This window comes from Mytilus galloprovincialis, chromosome 10, assembly GCF_965363235.1.
Source record: "Mytilus galloprovincialis chromosome 10, xbMytGall1.hap1.1, whole genome shotgun sequence".
NCBI lineage: Eukaryota > Metazoa > Mollusca > Bivalvia > Mytilida > Mytilidae > Mytilus > Mytilus galloprovincialis.
This window is the reverse complement of record NC_134847.1, coordinates 23003838-23020378: the sequence shown is the minus strand read 5'-3', so window position 1 is coordinate 23020378 and position 16541 is coordinate 23003838. Positions and strand designations below refer to the sequence as shown.

Genomic DNA, 16541 nt, shown 5'->3' with positions numbered 1-16541 from the left:
CAGGCTGCCAGACTTCTGTAACTTCTAGGTGACAGGCTGGCAGACTTCTGTTACATCAAGGTGACAGGCTGGCAGACTTATGTTACATCAAGGTGACAGGCTGCCAGACTTCTGTAACTTCTAGGTGACAGGCTGCCAGACTTCTGTAACTTCTACGTGACAGGCTGCCGGACTTCTGTAACTTCTAGGTGACAGGCTGCCAGACTTCTGTAACTTCTAGGTGACAGGCTGGCAGACTTCTGTTACATCAAGGTGACAGGCTGGCAGACTTCTGTTACATCAAGGTGACAGGCTGGCAGACTTCTGTATCTTTTAGGTGACAGGCTGCCAGACTTCTGTAACTTCTAGGTGACAGGCTGCCAGACTTGTTACATCAAGGTGACAGGCTGGCAGACTTCTGTTACATCAAGGTGACAGGCTGGCAGACTTCTGTAACTTCTAGGTGACAGGCTGGCAGACTTCTGTAACTTCTAGGTTACAGGCTGCCAGACTTCTGTAACTTCTAGGTGACAGGCTGCCAGACTTCTGTTACATCAAGGTGACAGACTGGCAGACTTCTGTTACATCAAGGTGACAGGCTGCCAGACTTCTGTAACTTCTAGGTGACAGGCTGGCAGACTTCTGTAACTTCTAGGTGACAGGCTGCCAGACTTCTGTAACTTCTAGGTGACAGGCTGGCAGACTTCTGTTACATCAAGGTGACATGCTGGCAGACTTCTGTTACGTCAAGGTCACAGGCTGCCAGACTTCTGTAACTTCTAGGTGACAGGCTGCCAGACTTCTGTAACTTCTTGTTGACAGCCTGGCAGACTTCTGTTACATCAAGGTGAAAGGCTGGTGAAATAAATACAAATTCAATTCATTAGTTGTCTGTGTTGGCCCTGTAAAAAATCCAAATAATATTTATTAGATTTCTGTGCGAGACCGTCTATCCATCAAGTCCTCAAAGAAGCCCTTCATAAGCTCTTAGGTAGATTGCTTATACTGCTGCAGGATACGTAGTGGAACTATTATACTACCCCGTCCATGAAACCAACAACGGAGCCAATCTTCGAAGTGTATGACTTACAAGACAATTCTCTTGGTCTATTCTGAAATAAATACAAATTCAATGTATTAGTTGTCTGTTTTGGCCCTGTAAAAAATACAAAATTGATGTATTAGTACAACACGTTGGACAGAGTTTTACTGCTTGGTCGGAAGAAGACCAAAGTGACTATATTTCTATTCCCCAGTCACCCTTGGGGAAATGGAGGGGGAGAGGGGGGTGGGGGGTAATTGCTGATATAAACTTTTGATACAAACTGCATACAACTTGCAATAAATGTAGGTTGAAAGCATTTAAAGTGCAATTTTTTATATAATTGATTTCCAACATAACAGCATATGTCTTTTAAAATAGTTCAGTGATTTTGAAATTTTCTGATTTAAACTCATATAAATTCCTCTCAATACTATTTTGTTATTTTACATATTATTATATTCAAATTCATTTTTAGGACATTATCAACCAAATATATTATAGATATTTAATCTGAAACTGTAAAAACTTTAAAATATTAGGACTATAAAGCAACTGAATTTTTTTTTTTTTTTTATTAGGTCAATGGTATAAGGGAGATAATTCCAATTGACGGAATAAATAAGGGAGATAATTCCAATTGACGTGATAAAAAATTGTACTGAAATTTATTAAGACAATATCAGCCAATCAAATTGCGAGAAATTACTCTGAATCAGGATAAATATATTTCTCACGACAAAATTACAATCTGCATATCATTTATCTATATTTTAAAAATTTATTTCAGGAATTTTTATTGATGAAATTGGTACATAGCAAGGGATAAGGAATGTTATTTTGCACTCAATAATATCCATGTAATTATACAAAACATGGTCGGTTATCAGTCAAAATTAAAAGTCATGTGGTAAGAAATGTCTGTGGCAACATAACACTGGAATTCCCTTATGGTCATCAGCTTTAAAAATTGAGAGTTGTCTTTCTTGGTCACATTTAATCAGGTTAAAAAAGAAAATTCAAAATGGTTTGAATAGAGGAACTAGTGGAAATGTTTATTTTCATCTAGAGTTTCTCTGTTACTACATTGCAATTTTTTCATCATGTCCACTCATGCAGTTCTAATTTAAGCTTGTTCAATCTAAATTTTCAACACAATTTATTCAATATAAAAACAACACTTTTGGGATTGAAATTAAGGATGATTTGTGTAAATTTGATCAGCAAGATTCAGATACCTTACATTCTTTTAATCATTTCAATTAAAAATTGAGTTAGAAAAGGAGTACTTCACCATATTTTGACAAATATTCAGAACAAGTGTTTCTCAACATACTATAATATACCAGAGCAGTGTGCCAATACAACACCAATACATAACTTACTTCCCCTCACCCAGCCCATCCATCCAAGTCCCTGGACTTCCCCCTCCTTATCTTTTATCAAGCCCAAATTTTGAGAGCTGCTGTTTTCTCCCCCTCCTCAATCAAACCTCCCTCGATACCAGTCCCTGGCTTTCCCCAAGTCCCAGGATAAGAAGAGATCTGCTGTATGGTTGGGCAAGGGGACAAAGAAAGAGAATAAATGAAAGATATAACATCAGCAAGCCAGCATAGTTATTCATGTTATGTTGTCAATGCAGTGCTAATGGTTGTGTATGGTTGCTGTGATTGCATGCTGAGTGTGTCAGGTTAAATAATGTTATACTGACTTGCCATTGTTAATCTCTATATTTTTGTAAAACTTTTTAGAATGAGCAAGTTTTGTATTCATGTTGTATTCACATTATAATAATGGAATTCAATTAACATTCAGTAATTAATAGGCCAAACATAATTGCTAAATATGAAAAAGAAATTGTTCCTTCAACCAGCCAAAAAAAAATCTAAATTCTAAAATATAATAGTTGGGTGAAGTAGAATTTTTAATTGACAAAAAGATAAGGGGGTCTTCGACAATTAATGATACATTGTACTTAATATTTATGCATTTTTAAAAAAGTATTTGAAGACTTTTTGCTACTTTTTGAACTACTGTTATTTTAAACACAGAAAATAAGGAACAATTAACAAAAATGAAAAGATTGTTTTTATTTCTGTTTTTTTATCTTAACTGAAATGGCTATATATTTGTTTGCTGTCTTTATATTTTTACTGACAGGAGAGGAAGAATAAATAATCCTTTAAATCAATTAAAATTTCTAATAATTTGTCTTAATGTTAAAATTATGCTTATTTTAAGAAACACAAGTTTAAATTTTGGACTGCATAGTTTACCGTCCACAGAAAGATATTTTAAAACCACTTTAATTTTTTTTTTAAATTGCAAAAGGGAGATATATCTTTGAAGAAATGTTGGGTTATTTTAAGCTTTGAAAAAAAAATGTACATGCAGTTAAATTGAATCTTTTAAAGTGTTCAGTTAGTTAATAGTTTAGAATAGGAATGAGTGGCCATGGATATCTTTATATCATTATTTTAACCTAATGTGGGGAGAATATTTTATTTCTTTATTCTAACCATTAATTTTTCTTATTTGTTGAGAACAAAGGATAAATAATTATTTTTAATTGAAGCAAGTTAAAAAAGTCATTTAACAGGTAATGGATTTAAGATACAATTGACCTTTAACCTGTGCTTGCTCTAATGACAAGTAATGTGGCATTTTGAAATAAGGCCAATCTAATCTTTGACCCTGCAAATAAGTATTTTCATAATCATTCTACAAATGATGCAACAATGACCTTGACTTTTGACTTTGACCTGGAAAATCCAATTTGACCATTAGCATAAGTTTTATCATTCATTGTTATGTTGACGTTTACCTTAATAGACCTTAAAACTTCTATCTGTTCAAACAAGTTAATAGACCACTTTTGAGTTTGTCCATCACTGAAAAAAACTCGTCAATTATGAGTGCCTCTATGACGTTATTTACCAGATAGAGGGGATTGCCTGTATCCCTGCACTAATAAATTACATCAAGCCTCTTAGCGATCATCATTGTGCAGGATAAACTAGAAATAATGTTTGTTTGGTAGGTTCTTGATCACGATTCCCTAACGACAGCAGTGCTGTATGATTGTCAATTATAAGAATTCAATTTGCCAAATAATTCCAGGGCCGTAAATTACCTTCCCTATAAGGGGAGGCACCAATTCGCGTACTTAAAATGAAATGCCCCCTGAAGTTGAATATTTTTTTTTATGGTTTATCAGGTTTTTTGGCTGTCCAAATAGAGCTATTTAACTTCATTTCAGAGACACAATTTTCAAACCTTAAAATGAAAATGCATACTGAACAAAACTTTAATTATCAAATTCAAATTATTATAGCGTAACACAGTTTGTTTACACTGAAAGTTTTATTCGGTTAGGCTTTGTCAAATGCTAAAGGCATTTTTCTGTGCCTGGTCGAATCCCATCTCTTTAGCACTTATATGCATTCAATATTGCAACATTGTGACTTCTATGTAGATCATGCATGTGTTGCATAGAGAGACTACACAATCTGCTTTCCATCATTGTTCACCTGTTCCATGTTTTAATTGTTTATTTTTTTTCAGTGTTTTTTTCTTCATTTTTTCTCTTTTTTTCTCGGTTTGTAATAGGATGCAACTGCCTACATGCCTCTATGTAATTTACGGCCCTGAATTCGTGCAAAATAGCATCATTGTTTTCCAACCGATTGCTCCAACATTGAAACAGAAGTGATGATGCCCGTAAACACACGAATGATGTTCACTAAAACCAAACTTTTTGATGGAAATGCATCAAACTCAAAAGTTGTCTATTGGACTTTAAAAAGATGTAAAATATAATATAACTTACCATGGAGAAACTTTCTTTGAAGTCTTCATTTACCTTCAGCTACATGTTGTACTACCACATCATTTTCTGTGTTATTTTGATATTTACTGTGTATTCTCTTTGAATTCACTAGTTGAGCCTGAAAAATATTTAAAAACCATTAGAGGATATCATTTTGATCAATCAGACTAGGTTAAGATGTGACATTTCTTTAAAATATCCCCAAACTTTGCACTATAAATTTAGTCTTTGTATGAGCATCATATATATTCTTATCACTGTATGAGCATCATATATATTCTTGACAAGACTCAGAGGAAAATAATTGTAAATAGATCTTAATGAAACAATCGTATCTGCAACTAAAATGCAGATCATCCAAATAATGCAAAAATTCATGAGAAAGCTTGAATATCAAAAAAGTTAATAATTTAATAGTTGTGAACAATCTAGCTATCATTACAAAATGCATACCCCCCCCCCCCTTTTAACCCTTCAAAAGAACTATCCCAGAAGTTGTTGATTGAATATAATCTGCCTATTTCCAAAATATTAATGTGAATTTATAAAGACATGTGCTAAATTTCTAATTTACTATGGGCTTTGCTCACTGTTGAAGGCCGTATGCTGACCTATAGATGTTACTTTTTGTGTCATTTGATCTCTTGTTGAGAATTGTCTCAATAGCACATCTTTTTTTATATGCACAACCTCTAGCAATAAAATAAAGAATAAATTTCTACAAAGAAGTAAATTTTCTTTTTTTTCTTTTCAAGAATAAAATATGCCTCCATGAAGAAAATGATTAAAGAAGAAAGTTATCTGAAAATGTTAAGAAATAAATGAATTATTTTCTTCATAATCATAATATCAATGTTACATCCTTTTTTTACCATTTTTCTAGAAGTATATGAAGTTCCAGGATTAAGTCTCAAAAGTTCTTTAAACATGATGTAGCAAATCATCTACCATCCATACAGCTTGTATTAGTTGCCTCTCTAAAAGCAATACATTAGCTACCATATCCATACAGCTTGTCAGGAGTCTTTCAAAACAGCAGTGCATCAGCTAGCAGTTTTTACATATTAGTTCTTTCAGTGGTTGATCTACTAATAGAAATGATTTAAGATATATTATGCATACATAGAAAAACTACAATCAAATCTACAATACTAAAATAACGGGATCCCATTTGTTTGCAGACACAGGGTAAAAACCACAAATCAAAGAATTGAACTTTAAATATAACTAATATGGCACAATGATGTTGATTTAAAGTTACACCATAACATGCCCTTTTGTTTTCCATATAATTGATAATACCAATAATTTACAATTTCAAGTCAAATCTGATACGGAAACCAATAGTATTTGTCACCTGCTACCTATTACTTATCTGTACGTTCCATATCTGTAAAGCGCACTACCAATGTGTGATGTTATTTGGATTTGCTATCTAAACTGGTCATTATCACACCTAAACTTTGTCTCTATACAGGGTTGACACTTCTACATTCAATCAAAGTCACATTGAATCTGGTTATAGTATTCCATCAGTTTGACTTTATAAGACAACAATACAAATTTTAAGTATTGACTTACAATACGAATACTTGAAATTTGTAAGGGTTCCGCAGAACCCAGTGTTGTCTTCTTTTGCTGTTAATTGTTAAGGCTCAACAAAAATGAGGGGAAAAAAATCAATCAAATATTCCTCTCAATACTATCTTTTGATTGTAAGAAGCTTCTTTCCAAGTTTGGTAAAAATCCAGGATAGTTTATGAATTTATTAATAAATGTTTTAAAAAAATTTACTGCAGACTGTATGTATAAATATTAACCAGAAGAAAAACTAAGTCCATCTGTAAGTAAAATATGGATAAACAGGTGCAAAATTTGAACAAAATTTCCTTCTAGATGCTAGCTTTTGATCATAAACAAGCTTCTGTCCAAGTTTGGTACAAATCCAGGATAGTATAAAAAAGTTATCAAAATTTTTTATAAAAACTTTAACCACAGACTGAATGCATGGTATCTTGGCAGAAAAACTAAGTCCATTTATAAATTAAATAAGGAAAAAATTGATTTTTTTTTTAACAAAATTTACTTCTGGATACTATCTAATGATCATAAACAAGCTTCTGTCCCAAGTTTGGTACAAATCCAGGATAGTTTAAGAAAGTTATTAAAAATTTAAAAACTTTAACCATAGAGTGAATATTTGTGGACGCTGCTGATGACAGGATGTAGGATCGCTACATGTATGTCTTGCTATTTTTACTAAAATCGAAGGCTCGACAAAATTCCAGACTTAAAATAAGGGGTAGGTACAATTTCCAATTTGTTAGCAGATATGAAAAAACACTGTGAATCAAAGAATTCAACTTTATAAATAGCTTGTATAGGACAATGATTTTGATTAAATATAACAGCACTCCAGGTCCTTTTGTTTTCCAAATAATTAATAAGTTCCAGGGCAAAAGGTTCAAACAAAGATTTTGAAAGCAGAGAAAACCTTGCCTCTTTAAATTAATATAATCCACATGGCTTTATTATATGACAATACCAATACATGTATTAACAAGAATGCACATGCTGAAATGTCTCGCCTTCTTTACTAATCATTGTATTATGTTGATAGTCCTAAATATAAAGCGTTATTACAACTGTCACATAAACTTAACATTAACCAAGAAAATTAAACATTGACCAATGAACCATGAAAATGAGGTCAAGGTCAAAAGAACCATGCCAGGCAACAATTCTTCCATACAACAAATATAGTTGACCTATTGCTTACAGTTTAAGAAAAACATACCAAAACACAAAAACTTAACAGTAAACACTGAACAATGAACCATGAAAATGAGGTCAAGGTCAAATAAAACCTGTGCGACTGACATATAGATCATAAAATATCTCCATACACTTAATATAGTTGACCTATTGCATAAAGTATTAGAAAAAAGACCAAAACTCAAAAACTTAACTTTGACCACTGAACCTGAAAATGAGGTCAAGGTCAGTTGACACCTGCCAGCTAGACATGTTCACCTTACAATCATTCCACACACCAAATACAGTACACCTATTGCATATAGTATAAGAAAAAAGACCAATACTCAAAAACTTAACTTTGACCACTGAACCATGAAAATGAGGTCAAGGTCAGATGACACATGCCAGCTAGACATGTACACCTTACAATCATTCCACACACCATATACAGTAGACCTATTGCATACAGTATAAGAAAAACAGACCAAAACACAAAAACTTAACTATAACCACTGAACCATGAAAATGAGGTCAAGGTCAGATGACACGGAATATACTAGACCTATTGCTTATAGAATCTGAGATATGGACTTGACCACAAAAACTTAACCTTGTTCACTGATTCATGAAATGAGGTCGAGGTCAAGTGAAAACTGTCTGACGGGCATGAGGACCTTGCAAGGTACGCACAAACCAAATATAGTTATCCTATTACTTATAATTAGGGATGTCAAAAGATCTGAAATTTAATACTTGGATACTCGGTCATGATACTCGAGTACTCGCGAGTACTCGTATGAATCTTAAAGGCCTACTGAAAAGTTAAGGTTTTAGGTGGGATGCAGTGATTTTGTTAGTACCTTTCATAAACATATTAACCAAAGACAAGTGGCTACAAACATAGCTTGTTTCTCTGTTTTTTGTGTCAATTAAACAATGAACTACCGACCACAGCTTCTACAAATAACCTATCATGATAGCAATTATTGTTTGTGTATATGTTGGTGAACCAAATTCCAATAAAATCAAAAATATTTGCATATAAAGTCAGACAAAGTTGATAATATATATGTATCATCTTATCATCTGTTCCCGAGTTGAGATGGTACTTTTTATAATATGACTTGTGCATAAATTTTTCAACAACAATATTGGACTTCAAATTACTTGCGTCTTTTCGTAATTCCAAGTGTTACTTTTTTTGTGTTTTGTGTTTTACACTATCGTTTGTCTGATTTTCTTTTTGCCATGACGTCAGTTAATTTCGACTTTTGCCTATCTTGAAATTGTAAATTAAACCATTTAGTTAAGTTTCAAATACAGAGTAATTAGATTAATTTAAATGTACATCTCATACCAGTCATGTTTACATAGATTAACAAACAAAGGTAAGTTTTTATGGCTAGTGATGAGTTAATTATTAATCCTTGAAAGTGTTGATCTATGTACAAACACCATTAAAAATGTTTCTAATCAGTTGCTTAGGGTTCACCGTAGGTCACTTTGATTTTGTTTTTGTTTAGAAATATGATCTGGTCAACAATTTTAGAGGAAAGACTATTTGACTTTTTATTTTTGTTACAAGTTGCCCACATGAAAACATTCCCTCGGAAGGAAAGGACGTTACTGGTTCTACTATAACAAATAGTATTCTCCAGATAAACATATGTACGTTGTTAATTGATTTTATTTTGTACTACGAAGGGGATATTTCAACGGAATTAAATTGAGTGGAAGTGTGAAGAGAAATATCTCAAGATGTATAACATGTAAACAAGTATCCGAGTACTAAAACTGTACTTGAGTACTCAGCCGTTCGAGCGAGTACCCGAGTACTTGATTACTCGTTGCCATCCCTACTTATAATAAGAGAGAATTTAACATTGCGAGTAGTCACTGAACCATGAAAATGAGGTCAAGGACATTGGTCATGTGACTGACGGAAACTTCGTAACATGAGGCATCCAGGTCTTCCACCTTCTAAAATATACAGCTTTTAAGAAGTGAGCTAACGCCGCTGCCGCTGTAGCCGCTGATGCCGTAGCTGCTGATGCCGGATCACTATCCCTATGTCGAGCTTTCTGCAACCATACATGTCAAGTGACATGATATTCGGTTGTAAGACACGCTTTTTCAACGGTTTACACGCAAGGATTTTGTCAGATGGCGTGTACACGCTTTTCACCACTTTACACGCAATTACATGCTTTTTCGTTCTTTTCATTTTTTGGTCGTTAATGATATTGCTAGTCTCAGGTTTTTTCCTTATTCGGCGATAAATACCGAAAAATTCAAAGGCTTGTTTGGCTGCCATATTGTTTATTTTTCTATATGGACAAACAGTAAAAGGTAAGTAGCTTGTGATTAGTTTTAATGATTTTGTGACTTTCTTTCATATTTAATTGATAGGGAAAATGTAAACAGAAAGAGGTCGCTTTCAGGCATTATTGATGTATACTACATTTGTGGTAATATTCATGTACATTTTTGGCAATCATTTAAAATATAAATGTTTCTTAAAAGACAGATCTATGAGAGGTACCGGAGGGACGTCACATCATGGACGTAGAAACTCATAAGTCAAAAATAAACTGACAAAGCCATAGCTAAAGGGGTGTTGCTAAACGGTGGAAACGGAAAACAGAACAGAATACAGAACGGAAACGGAAAACGGAAACTGAAAGAATTGACATCTTTTCTTTTTGGTTATCTCATCTACATAGGCATGTTTTATAAAGTATAGCACATGTTTACAAGAAAGAAAAAAAGAGGAATAAATTTAAAATAAAAGATTTTAAAGTATTGAAATAATTAGCAGGACATATCATGATGAGACTATGATTTTGAAATACAAGATCCCAGGCTAGATCATGCATATGTCGTTTATGCGATTTAGTAATCTGTTCGACTTTTCGCATTTAAAAAAGTTGAATAAATGTCAATAAGATAGTAACCCAACAGCACAAAAATAAATCTACATATGGCCTGAAAAGATGGAAACTGGTCTCGATTCTATAAAAGATAGGCTGTGAAGTACTACATTTTGGGGGAAATGCTTTCATCGATTTTTTCTTTTGTTTCATTTTAAATTATCTTAAATTTTGATGTGGTGTATCTTGTTGCGTTGTTCTGCATTAGTGATTTTCTTTGTAACTTTTCAGGTATAATGGAAAGAAAACTAAAAAGAAACCTAATGGGACAATGATGTATGGACAACAACCGATAAGGAACCCGAATACAATATTGAAGTACGCTGTTTGGTATTAACGTCGGAAAAGCAAATATGCATCTCCTAGAATTTAAAACTAATAAATACGAATTGATGTGAAACAAGTGGCGAAAAATAGTAGCACACATGGATAAATGATTTGCACAGTGTCCTTACCAAGATAGTCATAGTCATGTCCTCAGGTTTCAAAATCAAAATGTCCACACGCAGTCAGCTTTAAATATCATACCGCTTAATTCTTCTCTGAAAAATCAGTTACTCTCAAGTAGTTGTGATTTGTTTCTTCATTTTTACAAATGAAAATAGTGTCACTCATTCAGTATGATATTTTACTATTATTCAAAATATTAACAGATAGGCGAAAGTTACCACATGGACATTCAAACTCACAGCAAGTCGAAAATAAACTGACAACTCCATGACTAAAAACACAAAAAAAGACCAAAAGACTAAAAATCAAATAGACAAACAGACAAACAAACAAACAGACAAACAATAGTACACAAAACACAACATATAAACTAAAGGTGATGACAGCACAAAGTTGCAACTGCGATATTTACGAAAAGCATTGATGATATTATAATAATCCAGCTGGTTACGCATTATGCTGGAGCATACTATATGTTAGAGCATCTTAGAATGTATAGCGCAAATGTACAAATGACTGCTGTTGTCCATTCATCAGGTATTCAGCTGGTATTGATGATTGTTGTAAAATTAGCAAATAATGATACAAGAGGCTGTCACAACAACAGCAAACCGGATTTATTAACATTTATTTGTGTCCTGGCAATATCACAAGAACCATAACTGATGAACGGTGAAAGTTAAAATCGTCAATATCAAATTTGACCTGCATTTTGTCATCAGTATCAACATATTAAAATTTGAAAGAGCTTAGGTTGAATGGTTCATGAGTAAATGCAACAACATGAATGGAAATGCCATTTTTTTATCTTTCAAGAACCATAACTTCTGAACGGTAAAAGTCAAAATCGACATTATTAAACTTGACCTCCATTTTGTCAACAGTAACAACATATTAAAATTTGAAAAGCTTTGGTTGAACAGTTCATGTGTAAATGCACAGACATGACTGGAAACGCCATTTTTCAATATTTCAAGAACCATAACTCCTGAACGGTAAAAGTCAAAATCGTCATTCTTGAACTTGACCTCCATTTTGTCAGCAGTAACAACATATTAAAATTTGGGGAGCTTTGATTGAACAGTTCATGCGTAAATGCACGGACATGACTGGAAACGCCATTTTTCAATCTGTCAAGAACCATAACTCCTGAACGGTAAAAGTCAAAATCCTCATTCTTGAACTTGACCTCCATTTTTTCATCAGTAACAACATATTAAAATTTGGGAAGCTTTGGTTGAACAGTTCATGCATAAATGCACGGACACGACTGGAAACGCCATTTTTCAATCTTTCAAGAACCATAACTCCTGAACGGTAAAAGTCAAAATCGTCATTCTTGAACCTTCATTTTGTTGTCAGTAACAACATATTAAAATTTTAAAAGCTTTGGATGAACTGTTCATGAGTAAATGCACGGACAACATTTGTTTGCCGCCCGCCCGACTGCCCAACCGCCTGCCGTACATCCCCAATTGATTGAACAGTTCATGCGTAAATGCACGGACATGACTGGAAACGCCATTTTTTAATCTTTCAAGAACCATAACTCCTGAACGGTAAAGTTAAAATCGTCATTCTTGAACCTTCATTTTGTTGTCAGTAACAACATATTAAAATTTTAAAAGCTTTGGATGAACAGTTCATGAGTAAATGCACGGACAACATTTGTTTGCCGCCCGCCTGACTGCCCGAACGCCCGCAGTACATCCCCAAATCAATAACCGACATTTTTGTCACAAAAATCCGGTTAAAAATGGTTAGCTGCTAATTCATTATATATTTTTTAGACATTATTCTATTGCTTATTTCTCTTCATACTTTTGATGTAATGAGTCCATATTCTATTTTTTCTCACTCAGACTCTACTTAATTTATTATGTCTTTTTATTTTGGATTTAAAGATTTACTATTTAGTGGTACATATTTAGTTGATGTCTTCTTAGTTAATGTAATTATATAAATTGAATTTTTCATTCAGTGTTTTTGCTCTGTCATGTTTGTTTTCTGCTGGTTTTAGTCATTAGTGGTGGTATACTTTGAGTTTTTTTTTTTAAATCTGACCTGGCCCTACAACATGAGCTTTTCATGTCACATGACGTCCGTTGTCCGTTATTGGCTTTGTTGACTTTTCCCCCCAAAAAAATCTGAAACTACTGGGCCAAATATTACCAAGCAAATGTCTTAAAGGAAGTCGTTTGCATTTTAGGTAAACTTGGCAACAATTATCATTGGTGTATCTAGTTTAAAAAGTGGGCTGGTTTACCCTGCTTGCCAGCCAAGATAACCGACATGGCTGAAATGAAAACATAGGAATGAAATGCAAGTGCTGTCTATTGAAAACCTCTATGAATAGTGAAACCTGATGCGAAAAACATGTTCAGAAATTTGAGCTCTACCTAATGTCCATTCATGTAAAAACGGTCAAATGACTTCTAATAGGAATTATCGCCCTAATATGACACACTTTACCACTAAAAACTAAAATTACAAAATTTACCAGCAAAACAAGATTTACAAAGAGGTCATTGACTCAAATGTCCGGCGAAATCGTTGGTCAACTCGTTATTATCTAGTCTTCGCTCTTAAGGGCATACGATACAGTTACAGGGAAGGAAATGACGTTGCTAACGTAAAATGTTATTTTTTGCGACGTCAAACTGTGACATATCGGGAAAAGATTTTTATCATTCAAACTGATTTAATTTGAAAACGAGTGCATGGACCCTATTTATTTAAACGACATTTTCTTTTATTTTGCAGGGATATAATGTGGACCAAATTTTATAAAACTGTAAACAGTCAATTTTTTTTTTAATTTTGATAAATATACAGCAAAAAAATGACATTTTTTTCTCAATTCATGACCATTTGATAAATATAAGTTATTTCTGAATAAAAAAAGCATAAATGTTTAGGATACTTATAAAATACAGAATTACAAATAATTTAACAAAAAACAATTTGTGTTTTATCTTTTAAAACAAAAACGTTAGGTCTTTCTTTCGAAAGTAAAAATACGACCACAAATCCGAATTTTGAGGAAATATACAAAAATTTGACCTCATTTAACTCAAAAAGTAGCACATGAAGATATATTTTTTATTACATATTTGATTAAATCAGGCAAAAAATAGCCTATATGGAAATTTTCATCAAACTGTAAATACGGGATCAAAACTGTATGGTATGCCCTTAATGGTTTTACCAATCTTTGGTGTTGTTACCAAATATCTTGAAAACTATAACCGATAGCTAGAAACTATTGAAACAAAAATGATCAGCAAAACAAGATCTACAAACAAGTTAATATTTCCTTTATAGTAAGTAGCCTTTTTAAAGTAATGCTTGAACTTAAAAAAGACGGACGACTTTCATCCTCTCTTGTGTTTTGGGTAAAAACTGAAGAAGACTGAGAGATTTTTTATCATGAACTATTCAAGTCTTTAATGTTTGAGAGTTCCTATTGATTAAGATGCACATAGAACTAGATGAATGGCATGGCTCTTTCTAGTATCTTATTTTTTAGCTATCAATGTTATATGTATTTCCAAAACTGTTTGCTATTTTCTTTGATATCTAGCTCCCATTCTATTGTCAACATAATTGTTGTTTGATTTCATTTATACTTCAGTCGTTATTTATTTTCGTAGTTCTTTCCATTTCCCCCCTTACATACAAATATTTCTTTCCGTTTCCGCCGTTTGGCAACACCCTAGCTAAAGGAAGGTCACATTAATGACGTATGAGCTGCATAGTAAAGTTGATTTCATAAATGTTGATCAAGGTAATAATAAGCAAAAGTAGCTTAAATTTCTGCCCATGGAATATTTTGGGTTTTTTTTCCTCTTGCTATGATATGAGACATATTTTAAATATATTTATGCCTTAAAACTTTTCAAGATGCACAGGTTTTTCTGTACACAAAGTAAATTTTGAGGTGAAAGTGCAGACATTTTAGCCTAAGGGTCCACATGCAAGTACCTTAAAAATACAAAAATAATTTTAAGGATTAAGTACCCTTGTGTTGATTCATGGAAATTTTATAGAAAATCCACAGCCTTTAACCTTGTACTCTCATGTTTGGCAGTTTGATGACTTATAGATATACGATTATTGCATGCAGTGCTAGCATTGATTTCCTTAAAACAAGTTTATTAATGTAGTTATTGGTTAAAACAAATAAAAATATCGACCAAATCAAGTACACCTTTTAGGGAGCGCTTCACTTTAGTGACTCGGCATGAGGTATTTTGGAATTTACAGGTTGGTTAGAATTTTTTTGTAAAAAATAAGCACTAGCACATCATAAAAATGCAAGTGAGTAATCTATGTTTCAAATTTTATAACAAAAATCTCTGTATTAAAGGCTGTGGATTTTCTATAAAAATCTTGGTATATATTGCCAAAAAGTACTCTTTTTCTATTTAAAAATGAAATAAAACAGTGAATCAATAATAATGCTTTGCATCGAGTTTCCCCTTGGTGTATGTACAAAATGGCCTATTTTTATTATTCGTTATACCTGTAGCTTTGATACAATTGAAGTTTGAAACATTCGTACAAAAATGGCTACAGAAGGGGTCATTAACCTCGCAAACAAAAAGTGGATTTTTTTTTAAGCATTATATTTTTCGTATACTTTGATATTTCTTTGGAAACACGTACTCTTCTTCATGGAGATATCGAATTATACTTATAAAATACCTAAATTTGCCACTTGTATTTGGGTAAACAGTGTCCACAGCTCAACTCTTTAAATTTGTTTAGCACACATTGTTTAAAGGTGCCGCGTTTTATTTATATATGAGTAGATCACATGACCAGAGAACAGAGGTCCGGACTTAATTATTAACTTCGCTATAAATTGAAGATTTTTATTTCCCTGGTTAATTTGAATAAATAAAAAAAAATAAAAGAAAATAAAGTTACAATGTATAATCAATGTGTATAAATTATTAATCATTAAAAAACACAAATGTTTTCTTCAATCGCCAATGACCTTGAACTTTGTTGGCTGTTTTGTGGATTCGTCCGAATCAGTAATAAATTCATAAAAATGATATGATGTTAAAATGTTAGCTGCGGGGCAGGATTTTTTTTTTTTCGATTTGAAAATCATTTTCTGCACTGCTCAGGGCCGTAAATTACATAGAGGCATGTAGGCAGTTGCCTCCTATTACAAACCGAGAAAAAAAGAGAAAAAATGAAGAAAAAAACACTGAAAAAAAAACAAACAATTAAAACATGGAACAGGTGAACAATGACGGAAAGCAGATTGTGTAGTCTCTCTATGCAACACATACATGATCTACATAGAAGTCACAATGTTGCAATATTGAATGCATATAAGTGCTGAAGAGATGGGATTCGACCAGGCACAGAAAAATGCCTTTAGATTTGACAAAGCCTAACCGAATAAAACTTCCAGTGTAAACAAACTGTGTTACGCTATAATAATTTGAATTTGATAATTAAAGTTTTGTTCAGTGTGCATTTTCATTTTAAGGTTTGAAAATTGTGTCTCTGAAATGAAGTAAAATAGCTCTATTTG

At 33.0% G+C, this 16541-nt stretch overlaps 1 long non-coding RNA gene across 1 annotated transcript; it reads right to left on the bottom strand.

The window, feature by feature from the left end:
* Positions 1-698: 698 nt before the first annotated feature.
* On the bottom strand, positions 699-15772 carry LOC143047189 (uncharacterized). The gene is made up of 4 exons (XR_012969433.1): positions 15695-15772; positions 5723-5938; positions 4851-4968; positions 699-834 (listed from the first exon to the last, which is right to left on the bottom strand). It is a non-coding gene; the product is annotated as an uncharacterized LOC143047189 (long non-coding RNA).
* Positions 15773-16541: the final 769 nt, after the last annotated feature.